Below are 18,932 nucleotides of genomic sequence, written 5' to 3' on the forward strand. Positions count from 1 at the left end.
GGAGTTTGAGCAATCTCTAAGCAGGTATCTCTGTGGGTTTCCTCACAATGCTCCAATTTCCTCCCACAGTCCAAAGATCCGCAGCTTAGAGTGGATTGGCCATGCTAAATTGTCCATAGTGCCCAGGGATGTGTAGATTAGGTAGGTTAGTCATGGAAAATGCAGCATTACATGGATAGGGTAGGGGGTGCAGGTCCGGGGGGATGCTGTTCTGAGGGTCAGTGTGGACTTGATGGACTGAATGTGCGGCTTTCACACTGTAGAGATTCTATGAAAATGACAATAAATTTGGACTATACCCAATCTGATCCACTCTCGTCTAGGCCTTGTATGTTTCAATAGGATCAACTCTCTTTCCAAGAGTGACATGTTAAGGCCTTCATAATGTAAGGTACTCATTCCTGGAATACGTGAAGTGAAACATCTCCGAACTGCTTCCAATGTAATTATATGCTTTCTCAGATAAGAAGACAAAGAAAAATTAATCTCACACTCAGATCTTGAGTTTTTTTTTTGATTTCTCAGTATTGTTGGCCTTTGTAACTCTCTTCCCCACAGAACATTGGAGGCAGAGATATTGGATATTTTTGAGGCACTGGCAGAAGGTTCAAAAATAACAACGGAGTTAAGGATTATCGGCGATTAGCAGGAATGTGCGTTGTGGGGGAAATGTAGACGGTGTTACCAAATGACATGGCTCCAGAATATGCAGGAATATCAGTTAAAACGAAATGATAATATCGATAAAATGTTAAGGGGGAATCCAAGATGGCGACGATCCAGTAGTTCTGCTTTACTGAGCTCTGCATCACAGCACAGGCCAAGTGGATCTCTAACCCACCCCATCCCAGCCATTTACTTAAAATTCAACACTAGAAAGAGCGATAGAATCTTTACTAATCCCGTTTTGTCAAAGGGAAATGGCAAAACACGGGAAAGGATCGAGTTAGTCCCAACAAGTGGTGCACCCGTCAGAAGCATCGAACATGCCTGAGACCGTAACTGCAACCCAATCTGTTCGTTCGATAGACCCAGTTACTCACCAAGCCTTGGTCACTGAGTTCACCAAGTATGTGAAATGATTGAAGCCATGATTGAAGAAGGATTCAGCCGTGGCTAGAGCCGCTCTCAGCTGTGCTCCAAAAACAGCAACCTGACAGCCTTGGAAACAGAACAGACAATGTCAAGCGCCGAACTGCATTGACACAGACCACGTTTGATTCCTCTCAGGAAAGGATCCTCGCCCTTGAAGTACAGGTCCATACCTTAGCTGAACTGGGACAGGATGAAGAATGTTCACATTGTGTTTATGCTGGACCAGACAGCAGGTGGTCACCAATGAGATTTTTCCAGATCTGACTGCTGTGAATCCTTCAGTTCGAAGCTGAAGAGGGACGAGTGAAGACTAAGACAGTTCATCGGGTTATGGCACGCTGGTCAGACTCAGACCAACGCCTTCGCCCTGTCCTTTTGCAGTTACATAGTTATGGGGATAAACAAAGACTAATGGAATCTCAGTGTGGTTTCCAATGGTTTTAATTCACGAGAGCTCCAGGATTAAATTCTTTCAGGACTTTTAAGTAGCAGTGATTCAGAAAAGAAAATCTTTTGATGATATCAAGAGAAGAGTAAGGGATTCAGTATTCCTTACGGAACCCAGCGATGCTTCATATTGCTTTCAATGGATCCATATGGATCCATACACTCTTCTGACTCTTCAGAAAAAGCAAAAACCTTGTAGACATTTTAAAGTAAGCTGGATATTTAGATAGTCAAGTTCTTCTCGTAAAGAGATTTTGTTGAATTTTTCTGGTATTAGCCAGTGTTAAATTAGAGTCAGGCGTGGGTAGAGTTCTTTTAACTTCATCATTCGTATTACTACTCGTTTTCTCTTTCTTTGCTTGTGTCTGGGGTGTGGCTTAAGCTGGAGGGAGTTACAAATGTGGTTGTGATGACGAAGTGCCGACCTCAGGTCAGTTGAAGCCCGATTTTTGTTATTAATTGCCCTGAATGCCATATTGGTAGCGGGCAGAAGATACAGTTTTGGGATATGTAAGCGTCCCCAGTGGGCGGGGAATGTGGTACATTCCCCTATCAAGTGTCATTGGCACTTTGGATTTTGTTCCTTTTTTTTATGTGTTTAGCTTTGGAAAGTCTTTAGAGTTTGTTAGTTGTAGTAGTTTTAGTTTGTACAGTTTTTAGACTCAATGAGTCTTTTGTCATTAATGTTCTGCGATGTGTAATTTGATGTGAAACTGTCGAGAGTTCAAATGTTGCTACAGTGTGTTATGGATAATGACGTGCTTAAATGGTGTGCCTGAAACATTAAGGGGAGCCATCTGCCAGTCAAGAGGAAAAATGTACTTTCTCATCTTAAAAAAAGAGAGGGTGGATGTTGCCCTATTGCAGGAGATGCACCTTGATGACAAGGAACATTTGATGTTACAACAGGGTGGATTTGATCGAGTTTATTTCTCGTCTTTTAATACTAGGAGTAGGAGAAAAGTTAGAATGCACAGGAAGAATCTTTTATTTAAATTACTAGATTGTATTAAACACCCACGGAAGGATCATAATCCTCAAAGCCTTGAACTATGGGAAATAATACAGTATTTTGAATGTTTATTGCCACCCAGCGCACCCTCTTAAAATCTTGTTAGATGCATTTTCCAAAGTAAGTTATCTTAAATCGTGGCACCTTATTATAGAAGGAGATTTCGACTGTCTTATGGTCTCACGGTAGACAGAATGTCCAAATGTCCCCCAATACCCTCGTTTTAATGTAAGCAATTAGTGGATTTGTGTGCAGAACTAGAGCTGGTGGATGCCTGGAGGAAAATCTGCCTGACAAGTAGGAGTTTAATTTTCTGCTTTAACCTGCAGAAATGGAACACGAGGGTTGATCGCTTCCCCATCCCTGCCACAATCTTAGATTCGGTGGCAGCCTGCACACAGGATTTGGTGTTGGAGAGACTGTTAGGTCTGAAGGTTGATAAGTCTCCGGGACCTGATGGCCTGCATCCCAGGGTACTGAAGGAGGTGGCTCGGGAAATCGTGGATGCGCTGGTGATTATTTTCCAGAGTTCAATAGAATCGGGGTCGGTTCCTGAGGATTGGAGGGCGGCTAATGTTGTGCCACTTTTTAAGAAGGTTGGGCGGGAGAAAGCCGGAAATTATAGACCAGTTAGTCTGACCTCAGTGGTGGGAAAGATGCTGGAATCTATTATAAAGGATGAAATTACGGCATATCTGGATAATAGTAACCGGATAGGAAAGAGTCAGCATGGATTTATGAAGGGGAAATCATGCTTGACTAATCTTCTTGAACTTTTTGAGGATGTAACTCGGAAGATGGACGAGGGAGATCCAGTGGATGTAGTGTACCTGGATTGGGGGCAAAGTACTAGATTGGATAGAGAATTGGTTGGCTAATAGGAAACAAAGGGTAGTGATCAACGGCTCCATTTCGGAATGGCAGGCAGTGACCAGTGGGGTACCGCAGGGATCCGTGCTGGGACCGCAGCTTTTTACAATATATGTAATTGATATAGAAGATGGTATCAGCAATAACATTAGCAAATTTGCTGATGACACAAAGCTAGGTGGTAGGGTGAAATGTGATGAGGATGTTAGGGGATTACAGGGTGACCTGGACAAGATAGGTGAGTGGGCAGATGCATGGCAGATGTAGTTTAATGTGGATAAATGTCTGGTTATCCACTTTGGTGGCAAGAACAGGAAGGCAGATTACTACCTCAATGGTATCAAATTAGGTAAAGGGGCTGTTCAGAGAGATCTGGGTGTTCTTGTCCACCAGTCAATGAAGGCAAGCATGCAGGCACAGCAGGTCGTGAAGAAGGCTAATAGCATGCTGGCCTTCATAACAAGAGGGATTGAGTATAGAAGCAAAGAGGTGCTTCTGCAGCTGTACAGGGCCCTGGTGAGACCACACCTGGAGTACTGTGTACAGTTCTGGTCTCCAAATTTGAGGAAAGACATTCTGGCTATTGAGGGAGTGCAGCGTAGGTTCACGAGGTCAATTCCTGGAATGGCAGGATTGCCTTACACGGAAAGACTGAAGCGACTGGGCTTGTATACCCTTGAGTTTAGAAGTCTGAGAGGGGATCTGATTGAAACGTATAGGATTATGAAAGGACTGGACACTCTGGCAGGAGGGAACATATTTCCGTTGATAGGGGAGTGCCGAACCAGAGGACACAACTTAAAAATACGGGGTAGACCATTTAGGACAGAGATGAGGAGAAACTACTTCACCCAGAGAGTGGTGGCTGTGTGGAATGCTCTGCCCCAGAGGGCAGTGGAGGCCCAGTCTCTGGATTCATTTAAGAAAGAATTGGATAGAGCTCTTAAAGATAGTGGAGTGAAGGGGTATGGAGATAAGGCTGGAACAGGATACTGATTAGGAATGATCAGCCATGATCATATTGAATGGCGGTGCAGGCTCGAAGGGCAGAATGGCCTACTCCTGTATCTATTGTCTATTGTCTATTGTCTATTGCACAATTGGGAATATGACCCCAACATACCTGCCCCAGAGGTGGGATAGAATTCAGATAAGATTATGTTGTATGCAGATAGTCTTATGTTTTTGTCAAATCCCACAATTTTGGCAGCTCACGTGATGCAATGCAATAATTCGCTTGTTGCCTTTTCGGGCTTTAAGATTCACTTTACAAAGTTGGAGGCCATGCCTATGGGAGGTATTGGGGAAATACCTGATGTTGAGTGCAAATCCTTTTAAATGGTCCCGGGTGGGGGGGCGGGGCGGGGGGGAAGCTGTGGTGGGGGAGGGGTTTCCTATTTCTGTATATTCATTACATCCGTCTTTGATCATTTACTTAACATGAACTATGTCCATTTGTTTGACAAAATTAAACAAGACCATCAAAGATGGGAGGCACTTTTAATATCCTGGCTGGGTCTAATAGTTGGTATTAAAATGAATATGCTTCCTCATTTGCTATTCCCAGTTTGAATGCTTCCTTTGACGTTTCCGAGACAGACATTTAGGAGACTTTATGGCTGGTTTAGCTCTTTTATTTGGCACCATAAACGACTCTTTATCAAGCTAACCAAATTGCAACTACCCCACAGATTGTGGGGAGTAGATCTCCCAGATAAAATCTATCAATTAAGCTCTTTATTATCCTATGTTAGTGTCTGGGCTGCTGAGGAGTCAGCGTCAATAGGGCTAGATATTGAACCCTCTCAGACAAAGTGAACCCTTATTCGTCTGTTGGTCTCAGACAGATTGACAACATTTATGGAGTATTGCCATAACCCAATAATTATCAATACTGTTAAAGCATGAATGACAATGCGTCAGATTGAGGGCAATACAGCCAAAACCATGTTTCTTACTCTTATAATTGGTATACTGGGTTGTCCTCGGGGGTTAATGGATTCCAGGTTTAAACTGTAGGCAGCCAGAGGTGTGACTTGCCTGAATGTTTTAGAATTAGTTGAATCCCTACAGTGTGGATACAAGCCCTTGGGCCCTGCAAGTCCACTTCGACCTTCTGAAGAGTAACCCACCCAGACCAATTCCCCTACCATCCTATATTTACCCTGACTAATGCCCAAACCTACACATCCCTGAACACTGTCGGTGATTTATCAATGGTCAATTCATCTAACCTGCACATCTTTGGACTGTGGGAGGAAACCCACAGAGACACAGCGAGAATACGTTCACTCCACACAGCCAGTCAGCCAAGGCCGGAACCAAAGCCGCGACCCTGGTACTGTGAGGCAGCAGTGCTAACCACTAAGCCACCACGTGTTATTTGAGGGGAAAACAATGATATCATTTGATCAAATAATTCCTACGTATGGACTACCGAGTAGAGACCTCTTTTGTTATTTTCCAGATCAGAGATTTGATTTGTAAAAAACGCTTTTAACAGACTCTTACAGTTCTGATAGAGAGAAGAGGATGCCTATTGCTTAGAATACACTCTCTGTCAGTATCCCTTATCATTTGTTGGAGAATGTCCCCTCAGACGAGACTGTGCAGCTTTGTGATGTCTGCGAGAGAGAGGTGGGGATTCAGAACACTTCGGAGACATGGGAGGATATTTGTGAAAATGCTCGAAGGATTTTGATCTGTAATAGGACCCATTCCATGCAGTTGAAAATTCTTCATAGGGTCTATCTGACCCCAGATTGTCTCTCAAAATTCAAAGTGGGAATATCTTCAGCATGTACTAAATGCAGAATGGCTACAGGCACTCTTACTCATTGCTTGTGGTCCTGCTGCAGGCTTCAGATATATTGGAGCACTGTGGTAGGTGTGATAGAGTGGGTCGAGGGGACTGAATTGGAGGTGGACCTGGTTTCTCTTTTCTTTGGCCTGTCCAGGGTACTTTACACAGATGCACATGGGAAAAAAAATCTTATTTTTTGTTCTAGGAAAAATATTCTGTTTTGTTAGATGTCTGAAACCCCCGGCTCTGTTGGATCGTCGTAAGCTCTTCATGTACCAGTAATGTACACCAAAAAACAGAGATTTACATAAGACATGGCAGCCCTTTTTAGATTACCGCGATACAGGCTTATCTGCCACTCTCAGAAGGGCTTTTATATAGCCATGACGATATTGTCTAATGAATCAACATTCAGAGAGGAAGAACAAGGAACATAAAAATGTGTATCAGTTCATGCTTGTTGATGAACGAAAGCTATCGTTTTGTTATGCTGAGCTGCATTATTTATTCATTATTTATTGTTTATTTTTGTTTTTCTTTTGTCTGTGTAGTGTTTTTAACTTGTTTTGTATGTACATGAAATTGGATGTATTTTTGTTCAGTTATTTGAGTTATCTTGTTATTCATTTATTATAATATTAAAAATCTATTTTTCATTAAAATTATATATTTTTAAATGAAAATGCTAACATTGATGGACTAGAGTCCCAAAAACTGTTATTAGAGAGACCACTTATGGTGGATTATATTGAGTATCACCACACCTGGGGTGATGGGGTGAGGTTGAGAGAGCGTCCCCTTCATGGTAACCTCTGTCAGTGTGAGGAAATGAACCTGCTCTATTGACCTCCCTCTGCATCACAAACCTGCCGTCCAGCCAACTGACTGGGAGGCAGTGTAACTGTTACAGACAGAAACAGTCACAGACAAAGGGTAAGAGTAACATTCATAACAAGGAAAGTGGTACAATGCAGATAATAGTCAAGATAACACCTGAGGGTAAAACAGTTCTCTGTTTGCAATTGTATTTTATAACAAGATGTGTTTAGAAGCTGTCTTTGGTTTAATATCATTAAGGTGAGTCAAGTGAAATAACGAGAATTACCATGTGTAGTTGGATATTTATAACCATAAAATAAGTGTAGATTTTTGTTTGGTCTGTGTAATACATGCTGACCGTTGCATAAAAGTATAAAGATGATGGAATATATTGTTAGGCTTGTCCGTCCCCATGGAAAATGCCCTCAAACAGGCGCTTCAAAAGATCCGGGGTAAAGGTGCCTGAGTGCAACCTGGTCAGTGACAGGAACCCAGGGTGTTGAATGAGGAAAAGTTCCTGTAACATGGAGTTGAGAAAACCATCAGATCAGCGGGGACCTTATTAAGTGCCAGAGCACGTTTGAAGAGCTGAAATGCTTCAGCATGGATTGAAATGTGTGTTAATTGAAAAACGTACATCTTTACTCCTTCCTCTTATGTGTTACACACTGGGACACTGCCATTTTCCAGAAACTGGGAATTATTTGGAACATTATCTGGAACATTCCATAATTGGCATTCTCCAGAATATTCTGTAACTGCTCTGGGGGATTTGCAAAGGCGAAAGATCGAGATAGAGAGAGAGGGAAGGTGTTGCATGCATTAGTGGGAGTGGGGGATCATGAGCCTTGTTCAGGGATCGCTGCCAGAACAGATATACAGTGAGTGTGAGGGCGCAGAGAGAACACGGTGACCCTTATCCTGACAGAGCGGGGAAGGTTATTGATGCTTGTCCTGTATTGCTGGACATTTCTTCAGACAGCAGATACTGCACTGAGTTGGGTGGTGAGCTCAGACCATGTTCGGTGGCTGATGTGGCTCCGTCTGGGAAGAGCATGGTCCCCCTCTGTACTAGTCCATCCATTATATCCACCATGGTGTAATTGCCCCTTATCGGCCAATCTGCCATTTCCCTGCCCTTGCTCTCATCCTTTCCTATCGGTGTATTTGTCCAAATGACTTTATAATGTTGTTATTGTACCCACCTCAAACACTTCCACTAGCAGCTCAGTCCAAATGCGTACCACGCTCTGTGTAAAAAAGTTGACCCTCAGGTTCATTTTTTTTTCCTTTCCAAACATTAACGGATGTTTGCTCGTACTCGATTCCCGAACCTTGCAAAACGATTTTGAAGTATTCACCCCATGCACGCCTGTCAAGATTTGGTAAGATGTACACGTCCATATGAACCCTCTCAGTTTCTTACGCTGTAAAGAAATAAGTTCTAACCTGTCCAACGTCTCCCTATAACTCAGACCCTTTAGCTCAGGAAACATCTTTGTAAATTTCTTCTACATTCTTCCTCGTTCAATAACATCCTTTCTAGAGCAAGCTGAACAAAACTGAACACAATACTCAAACTACAGCCTTACCAACATTCTGTACAACTGCAACATAACGTCCCAACTTCTAGAGTCAATGCCCTGATGAAGGTCAGTATGCCAACAGCCTTCTTCACTGTCCTGTGTATCTGTGACTCAAATTTCAGACAACTGTGCACCTGATCTCCAACGTCCTTTTGTTCCACTACACTCCTTTAGGCCCTCTCATTCATCATTAAACTCCTACCTGGATTTGACATTCCAAAACGCAAGATGTCACACTTATCTATATTAAACTCCATTTGCTATTTCTCAGCCCACTTCCCCAGCTGATCAACGTACTTCTGCAATTTCTGATAACGTTTTAACATTCCTCACTGCAAATGATGGCTCCTATTGTAGTGTCACCTGCAAACTTACTAACCTTGCGTTGTTCACTCTCATCCAAATCATTGATATAGATAAAAAAACAGCAATAGGCCCAGCACCGACACCTGAAGCACTCCATTAGTCACAGGCCTCCAGTCCGACACGCATACCTCCACCCTCGTCATTTGTTTCCTAATGTCAAGCCAGTTGTGTCGCCAATTTGCCAGTTCACCTTGGATTCCATGCGATCTAACCTTCTCGAGCGGCCGACTATGTGGACCCTTATCAAAGGCCTTACTAAAATCCATATAGACTATGTCCACCACCCTGCCCTCGTCAACCTTTCTGGTCAGTTTCTCAAAACCCTCTAACAAAATTTGTAAGGCATGATCCGCCAAGCACAAAGCCATGCTGACTGCTCCAAGTCAAACTCTGTCTTTCCAAATGCATGCACATCTTATCTCTCAGAACCTTCTCAAGTTGTTTACCGAAAACAGGTGTGAAGTTTACGGGTCTATATTTCCCAGGCTTTTCTTTGCAGCCATTCTTGAATAAGGGCACAACATTTGCTACAGCCCAGTCTTCTGGAACCTTGGCCCCTAAACCTTTGCTCTCGCCTCTTGCAGTGCTCTTATATATATCTGGTCAGGACCAAGAGATTTGTCTGACATTGTGCATTCTAATGTGTCCAACAGCACCTCTACTGTGAGATGGGCACTAGCAAGATATGACAACTAACCTCCCAAAGGTCACAGGTCTTCATGTCTTTTTTTCATGGTAAACACAGAGGGGAAATTGAGGACTTCACCAATCTCTTGAATTTTTACACATGCACGCCTGTTTTGGATTTTAAGACATCATATTCTCTCTCTAGTTGTTCTTTTTCTTTACTATATAGAATTTGGATTCACCCTAATCTTCTCTGCCAAAGTTATCTCATACCCCCTTTCCGCCTTGCTGATTACCTTCTTCAGTAACCTCCTCTATCCTCTGTGTACCTCCAGGGATTCCCTTGATCTGAGCTGCATGAAACTGAGGCACGCCTCCTTTTTCTTCTGAGATAAAAACAATAACTGCAGATGCTGGAAACCAAATTCTGGATTAGTGGTGGTGGAAGAGCGCAGCAGTTCAGCCAGCATCCAACGAGCAGCGAAATCGACGTTTCGGGCAAAAGCCCTTCATCAGGAATAAAGGCAGAGAGCCTGAAGCGTGGAGAGATAAGCTAGAGGTGGGTGGGGGTGGGGAGAGAGTAGCATTGTGTACAATGGGTGAGTGGGGGAGGAGATGAAGTTGTTAGGTCAGGGAGGGAAGGGTGGAGTGGATAGGTGGAAAAGGAGCCAGGAAGGTCGGACAAGTCCGGACAAGTCAAGGGGGCAGTGCTGAGCTGGAAGTTTGAAACTAGGATGAGGTGGGGGAAGGGGAAATGAGGAAGCTCTTGAAGTCCACATTGACGCCCTGGGGTTGAAGTGTTCCGAGGCGGAAGATGAGGCGTTCTTCATCCAGGCGTCTGGTGGTGAGGGAGCGGCGGTGAAGGAGGCCCAGGACCTCCATGTCCTCTGCAGAGTGGGAGGGGGAGTTGAAATGTTGGGCCACGGAGCGGTTTGGTTGATTGGTGCGGGTGTCTCGGAGATGTTCCCTAAAGCGCTCTGCTAGGAGGCGCCCAGTCTCCCCAATGTAGAGGAGACGACCCACCCTCCCATTCTGGCACTTACCCCTGCCACCGCAGGAACTGTAAAACCTGTGCCCACAACTCCTCCCTCACTTCTATCCAAGGCCCTAAAGGAGCCTTCCACATCCATCAAAGTTTTACCTGCACATCCACTAATATCATTTATTGTATCCGTTGCTCCCGACGTGGTCACCTCTACATTGGGGAGACTGGGCGCCTCCGAGCAGAGCGCATTAGGGTACATCTCCGAGACACCCGCACCAATCAACCAAACCACCCGGTGGCCCAACATTTCAACTCCCCCTCTCACTCTGCCAAGGACATGGAGGACTTGGGCCTCCTTCACCGCCACTCCCTCACCACCAGACGCCTGTAGGAAGAACGCCTCATCTTCCGCCTCAGAACACTTCAATCCCAGGGCATCAATTGGGACTTCAACAGCTTCCTCATTTCCCCTTCCCCCACCTCACCCTAGTTTCAAACTTCCAGCTCAGCACTGTCCCCTTGACTAGTCCAGACTTGTCCGACATGCCTAGCTCCTTTTCCAGCTATCCACTCCACCCTTCCCTCCCGACCTATCACCTTCATTTCCCTCCCCCACTCACCCATTGTACTCTATGCTACTTTCTCCCCACCCCCACCCTCCTCTAGCTTATCTCTCCACACTTCAGGCTCACTGCCTTTATACCTGATAAAGGGCTTTTGCCCGAAACGTCTATTTCGTTGATCCATTTTTTCTGGTCAGAGCCTCAATATCTCTTGTCATCCAGGGTTCTCTCTTACAGCCTCACTTTAACTTCACCATCACAGGAAAATAGAAACCTTGAACTCAAGCTATCTCACATTTTAAGCCCTCTCTCTTGCCTGAGATCCTTTTACCTCGAACCAAACTCCTTCGATCATCCCCTGCAATCCCCTGTCCAATTACAGCAAAATTCGTCTTGCCCCAATTTAGAACTTGAATCTGTGGAACAATTTTGTCCCTCGCATAACTATTTTAAAATTAAAACAACTCTAGTCACCTTTCTCAAAATGCTTCTCCACTTTACCTCCTCCACCTATCCTGCCCTATTTCCCAACAGTAGGTCGAGTCTGCCACTTCCCACGTAGGACCCGCTATATAGCTTGTGGAAACTTTCATGGACACACTTAACAAATTATGTTCCGTCTAAATTCTTAAACATCTGGAAGTCCCCGTGTATGTTCCGAAAATTAAAATCACCTATTATAACAACGCTATTGTTCCTGCAAGTCTCCCCAGTCTCCCTGCATATTTGTTCCTCTAATTCCCATTGTTGATTTGGAGGCTTATAGTGCAACCACTATAATATTGCCATCTCCTCTAACTTCTTTGCACCATTCACAAAACCTCACTGTATATTATCTCAGTTGTTTTATCTTTAAATACTGGGGTGATACTCGCCTTAATTAGAACTATTGGTATTTAAACTGGTTCCACTTACATCTCTCCCTCGCAGTGATTTTCACATCCACGGCACTTCTTGTCAAGGCATAGTGGAGATATGGAGCTATAAATGGATTGTTGCTGCACATCCTGTCACTTCCAGCATTGACTGCAAGTTTCCCCACGCTGGGCAGGGAGCTAACACAGTGTTACCAAACAATGCAACAGCCTGGGTGTATATAAGAACGAATCAGTGCGGTCTGCACAGCTCCTCACACTGTACATTTAGGCCAGGATTATAGATCAAGCATTGGTGTGGGCTACACAGAGTTCAATTCTGGATATTGCTGGGATGCATTCAGCAGTACGATAGCTGGATCTACACTGTGCTCCATCCTGAACGTATAATGGATAGGCTGGTTATGTGAGTTGGATGCGAAAGTGAGAGAACTAAACATCTGGCAATATCTTTATTTTGTGTTTTCATCTCTGTGATTGGATCCATCAAATCCTGAATCATCTGGTTCGACCCATTCCTCTGGATGAGTCATGGTGACTGTTGTTACAGCATCTGGGTGTGCAACATTACCAACAATGGAGCACAGGCTGCAGAGAGTGGAGTCTCCGTAAAGTAAAATGAGGGAGTCACCATCAGATCAGCCGTGGTCTTAGTGAATGGTGGGACATGATTGAATGGACCACTAATGCAACTTATTCATTATATTGCTGTTTCTTCTAAGCAAACTCCCCTTCTCTCCCAGTGTCCCATACTGGTGGGGAGTGAGTCAGCTCCTCCTGTTCCTGCGTAATAGGATCCTCGGGCCACACGAGCTTCCATATTTCCCTGTGCCCCAGTTAGGGGCAATTGAGTGACTGGCTACTGTCCCTTTATCACAGTCTCGAACAGTTGAACGACTCCCTCCTGTTCCTGTGTCCCAGTCTCGAGCAGCTGAGTGACTGCCAACTGTTCCTGTGTCCCAGTCTTCAGCAGCTGAGTGACTACCTCCTAATCCAAAGTTTTGTGAAAATACATGTCCTCCTCGTGCTCCAGAGTAACAGGCTCCAATAGCTCTGAGCTCCCCTGCTACTCCTGTGGAATGGAGTTGAGCGATTGAATGGCCTCTTCACATTCTTTACGGTTCTTCTTGACGAAAAACCTTTCTCCTGTTTCTGTAAAACACCATCAAAATCTGAATGATGCATTTTTGTTTTTGACTCTCAGTAATTGAGCAAACAAGCCGCCTGGCAGAATTCAGAAGCTGAATAGCCTCCTCCTGATCCCATGTTAAACACTCAAAATTCAATAGACTCTCAGAGATGTACATCACGGAAAAGATCCTTCGGTCTGTTCATGCACACCGACCACATATCCGAAATTAATCTCGTCCCCCTTGCCAGCAGTTGGCCCATCTCCCACTAAACACGTCCCATGCATGTATCCATCCAAATGCCTTTTTGAATGGTGTAACTGTACCTGCCTCCACCACCTCTTTTGGTTGTTCAATCCATACACACAGCCGTCTCTTTGTGAAAATGTTGCCCCTCATGTCCCTTTTAAAAACTTTCTCCTCTCACCTGAAACCTTTGTCTTCTAATTTTGCATTCGCCTATCGTGGGGAAAAAGACATTGACTGTTTACCTTATCTATGCACCTCACGATTTTATGAACCTCGTTAAGGTCCCCCCTCAGCCTCAACAATTGAAAATAATCCCAGCCTATTCAAACGTTAACCCTCCAACACCTGCAATATTCTTTTAAATCTCTTCTGTACCCTTTCAAGTTTGACAACATCTTTCCGACAGCAGGTTGACCACAATTGAAGGGAATATTACAAAAGTGGGCAAACCAATGTCCTGTACAGATGCAACATGTCATGCTAATGTTAAGACTCAAAGCACGCACTAATAAAGGGAAGATCACAAAGTGCCTTCTTCACTGCGCTGTTTACCTGTGACGGCATTTTCATGGAACTGAGAACCCGCACCACAAGGTCCCTCACAGGGCAGCGATCTGGATTTAATTCCACCCTTGAATGACTGACTGTGTGGAGTTTGTACATTCTCCCCGTGTCTGTGTGAGTTTCCTCCGGGTGCTATGTTTTCCTCCGACAGTATAATGATATACAGGTAAGGCCATCCTAAATTGCGCACTGTACCCAGGGATGTGTAGTCGAGGTAGATTGTCCATGGGAAATACAGGCACAGAGGGATAGAATAGGGGGTGGTCCAGTAGGATACTGTATAGAGGGTCGGTGTGGCCTCGATGGGTCGAATAGCTTGTTTCCTCACTGTAGGGATTCTGTAAGTCCTATGGAGTTTTCCTTGATTGGCAACTTTCGACAGGACCCTACCTATATGTCTTGTCCTGATTTTTCTTGCCAAAATGCAACACCTCACATTTATCTAAAATAAACTCCATCTTCCACTCCTCAGCTCAGCTAATCAATGTCCCATGATATTCTGAGAGATCATTCTTCACTGTCGACTTCACCACCAAATTTGTTATTATCTACAAACTTACTGACCATTCTTCACAAACCCAAGTGCAAATGATTTGTATAAGTAACAAAAGGCAGTGGACCCACTCTTGATCTTTGGGGCACGTCACTGGTCACAGGTCTCCAGGTTTAATGAACAAATTTCCACTGTCACGCCTTGTCTCCAATATTCATGAAAATGTTGGATTTAAATGAAGATCTCTCCCTGGATTCCAGGCAGTCTAACCTTGCTAAACAGTCTACCATGTAGAACATTATGGTTTTCTTACTGTATTCCAGAAAGAAAACATGCAATGTCCTGCCTTCATCAATCATCTTAATCACTTCCTCAAAAATTCCACCGTGTCAGTGAGATGTGATCTTCAACGTGCAAAGCCCTCTTCAGTTCTTGTCTTTCCAAATGCTTATACATCCTTTCCCTCAATATGACCTCCAACAATTTAGTCACCATTGACGTCAGGCTCACCAGTCTATAGTTACCTGGTTTTTCCTTACTTTCTTAAATAATGACACTATGCTAGCAGTGGTCCAGTCTATTGGCACCTCACCTGTGGAAATCAATGATACAGATATATCAGCAAAAGGCTGAGCAGTCTCTTTCCGACCTTCCCACAAACTTCTGGGATATAACTGATCAGGTCCCAAGGGTTTTTTTCACCTTTATATGTTTTAAAATGTCTAACATCTCCTTGTAATACAGATACCTTTCAAGATATCACTATATATTTCTTCATTCGGTCGTTCATGTAAACTCGTCCACACTAAATACTGAGGAGAAATACTTGTTTCGTATCCCTCCCATTTCCTGTGGTTCCACACATAGGTAGCCTTACTGATCTTTAAGGTGCCCTATTCTCTACCTAGTTAATCCTTTGCCACTAAAGGATTTGTAGGATTTCTTCAATGCCGCATTAACCCTATTTCTAAAGCAATCTCATGTCCACATTTTTCTGACCGAAGTTCCTCATTGACTATACACTTACTGTCCTTATACTCCTCTCGGGATTCACTTGATCTCAGCTCTGTTTACCTGACATAGGCCTTCTTCCTTACATTGATCAGAGCATCAATATATCTAGCCATCCAGCACTCCCTGCACCCACCAGCCTTGCCCATCTCACTAATAGGAACACGTTGGCTCTGGAATCTACGATACCAAATTTTGATGGCCTTGCATTTTCCAACCATCCCTTCACCTGTGAATAGGGTATTCCAATCAGCCTTTCACAGGGCTCGCCTAACACTTTCAAAATTGGTCTTTTCCAAAGTTATAATTTTAATGTTTACATCAGGTCTTTCCTAAGCCACAACTAGTTTAAAACTAATATTTATGCGTAACAGACTTGAAATGTTAAATAAACACTTCCTGCCTCTCTGTAACAGGCTCGAGAGGCTGAAAAGGCAGTACAGTCGAATGTACTGTATCCATTATTCGGTGAAGGTTTCCAATAGCTAAATTATTCTAAATTACTCTTCACTGTGTATGGATTTTCATTAGAGTGTTTAAATTTATTGAATTTTAATCAATGGTGAGTGGTTTGACTAGTAGCATCACATCTGGAACTCCCACTTCACATCTAACTTTAAAATAAGGAAATGTTGGCATCCAAGTTACCTTCTTAAAATAGTTTGAGGCATTTAGTTTATCTATAGCAAACTAGAGACTCTTGGCTGGTTCTAACTCGATAATACCAAATTGGGTTTAGAATTACAATCCCGACAGTGTGCAAACTAGCCATTCGATCCAACAAGTCCACACCAACCTCCGAGGAGTAACCTACCCAGACCAATTCTTCTACCCTATTATTACACATTTACCCCGACAAAGGCTTCTAACCCACACATCTCTGAAAACTACAAACAATTTAGCATGGCCAATTCACCTGACATGCACATCTTTAGATTGTGGGAGGAAACCAGAGCATCCAGAGAAAGCTCATGCAGACACTAAAAATTTTTCACCGGGAGACTATTGGGTTCAAAGTTCGTGTATGGTACTTGTGAGTGTCTTTTGTTCCGGATATTGAATTCGGTTGGTTTAAACAGTGTTTTGGGAATAAAGATTCTTTCAGTCACTGAGAGTTCTCTGGGTGTGAAAGAAGTGAAGTTGGGGGTTTTACAAAAGGTAATGAAGGCAAAGCTGTAGGAATTGGCAGACAAGCTGGAGTTGGGGTTGGGTTTGTGAGAAAATGAGAGACAATTACAGCTATCGCTCGGCAATTAAATTTGGTGGAAACGCCCCCAGAATCTATGGAAATGGCTAGAATTCAATTTCAAATGAGTTACTTTGAACATGAGAAGGAATTGAAATAGTTTGAATTATGATGAAATGTAGAAATAAAAGAAAAGGAAATAAAGAAGAAAGACAGAAGAAAAGTAGAGAGGTTCAACTTCAAAAGTTAGCAATTAGAGAGGAAAGTTGACATAGAAGGCGGAGATGAAGGTAGACGGTAGGCTGGATGAGGACAATAGTGAGGTTGAGCAACCCTATAGTCGCCAATGGCCTGATGTGGGTCTGTTGAAATACACCCAGGCATTATCTAAATTTGGTGAGAAGGATGGAGAGGCATTTTGAACTTCATTTGAGAATGTGGCTAAACAAACGCAATGGCCAGTGACCACGTGGATTTAGTTGATCCAAACGAAGCTGGTGGGTATTTGCATCCCTATTGGAGGAGGTATCTGGCCAGTGTGAGGTGGTGAAGAAAGCCATCTGAAGTGTACATGAGCTTGTGGCAGAAGCCGACAGACAGCGTTTCAGGAATCTAAAAAAGGGGCCCTGGTTAAATGCACATTGAGTTTGAAAGGATCAAAACAAAGTTATTTTGAAAGGTGGGTAAGGATATTAAAAACAGAGCAAACCTATGAGACACTCTTAGAGAGATTCTTATTTTGGAGAAGTTCAACAATTCACTTCCTGCAGTCGTGAGAATTCGTATGGAAGATTAGAGAATTAAAACAGCAGGATTAGAAGCTGAAATGGCTGATGATGATGATTGGGTTCAGAAATCAAAGTTTGGTTTCTGTGAGAGATTGAGAAGAATGTGCGAGATTTTCTTAAAACACATACCTGTAAAAGTAAGGTTTACTGGCAAAGGCCAGGAGTAGCAGGTAAAGAGTTTTCAGCATTAAGAGGTACAGGACCACGCAATTCTTTTATGCTGAGACATGAGGAGCTATGTCATTCAGAGGGATTATTGGAGAGGTGAGAAGTGCTTCATTACGTAACATGTGATTGGAGTGTCCAGTGGAAACATCAACAGATTTATTCCACAATGGGGAAGGAGGCCTTACACTTGGTGTTGGTGTTGCAACATTTCAGCATTTAAATTGTGAATAACATACATGAGCCAAATCCTTTTCACTGATCCTGACCCCTTAAAGTTTTTGGAGAAGTTTAGGGAGAAAAATACCAGTCTGTTTCGATTGAGCTTATTATTGCTGGCATTCAGTTTGAAATTATACAGGTGACAAGGCGAGAAAACCGAAGGTTTGACACGTTGTGGATACTTGGATGAGGAAAGACAAAGGCATTCTGTGGCAGGAGTAAAATGACTGAAATCGAAACTAGTTGTGAACATTTGTATGCTCACAGTCAATGTAAAGTATATGCATTTCAGTCTGCTTATAGAGGAAGATTAGGAGGTCTAAAATGAATCCATCTTTGTATATTGATATATTATTTTATTAAAGATGGAGTTGTGAGGATACTATCACTGTAAAAAGATTATTTTCTCTTGAGTTTTTTTGAAGAGAGGTTTTAAAGGCAGAGGTGCAGAACTACTGTCTGAAAACAGCCCAAGTAAATAACTAAGAAAGTCTTTCGGTTTTATTAAAATGGTGGGTACAATGGAAGGGCAGTGGGCAGCTCTCCCAGATCAGGATTCCGCGATTTGCTTTTAGCTGCAGCATTCAGAAGCTGCTGGGGGTCCCAGAAGGGTTGGAAGCTTCAATAGATCAACCCCAAATGAACAAGAAATGGAGCAGCGGCTTCAGAGAGGGGAAGCTCGGAAACCACGGAGTGAGTGTGTCTGGGGAAAGGGATTTGCTATATCCACCCCGTGTTTTCCAGGAACAGCTTCCCAAGCTTCACTTAACCCAGGAGCAGAGTGTGAGGGACCCTGACTGAATAAGGAGCTGGTCACAGAGCGGTGTCATCTCCTTTAACACGACCTGCAACTTCACATCAGGGGGCGGATGGTGCTGCCATTGGCTGTTAGGATCACAGTTTCATTCAGCTTCTATGATCCAGAACTTTCCAGGCAGGACTAGGTGACATATCCATCATCTCCCAGTGTCTCAACATCAATGTCACCATTCGGTGATGGAGGATATATATGATGGATGAGGTAAATACATTGTTTCTCCCATAGCAGGGAGATGTCGTGTGTATCCAGTATAGTG

The sequence above is a fragment of the Chiloscyllium punctatum genome, chromosome 19, assembly GCF_047496795.1.
Source record: "Chiloscyllium punctatum isolate Juve2018m chromosome 19, sChiPun1.3, whole genome shotgun sequence".
Taxonomy (NCBI): Eukaryota; Metazoa; Chordata; class Chondrichthyes; order Orectolobiformes; family Hemiscylliidae; genus Chiloscyllium; species Chiloscyllium punctatum.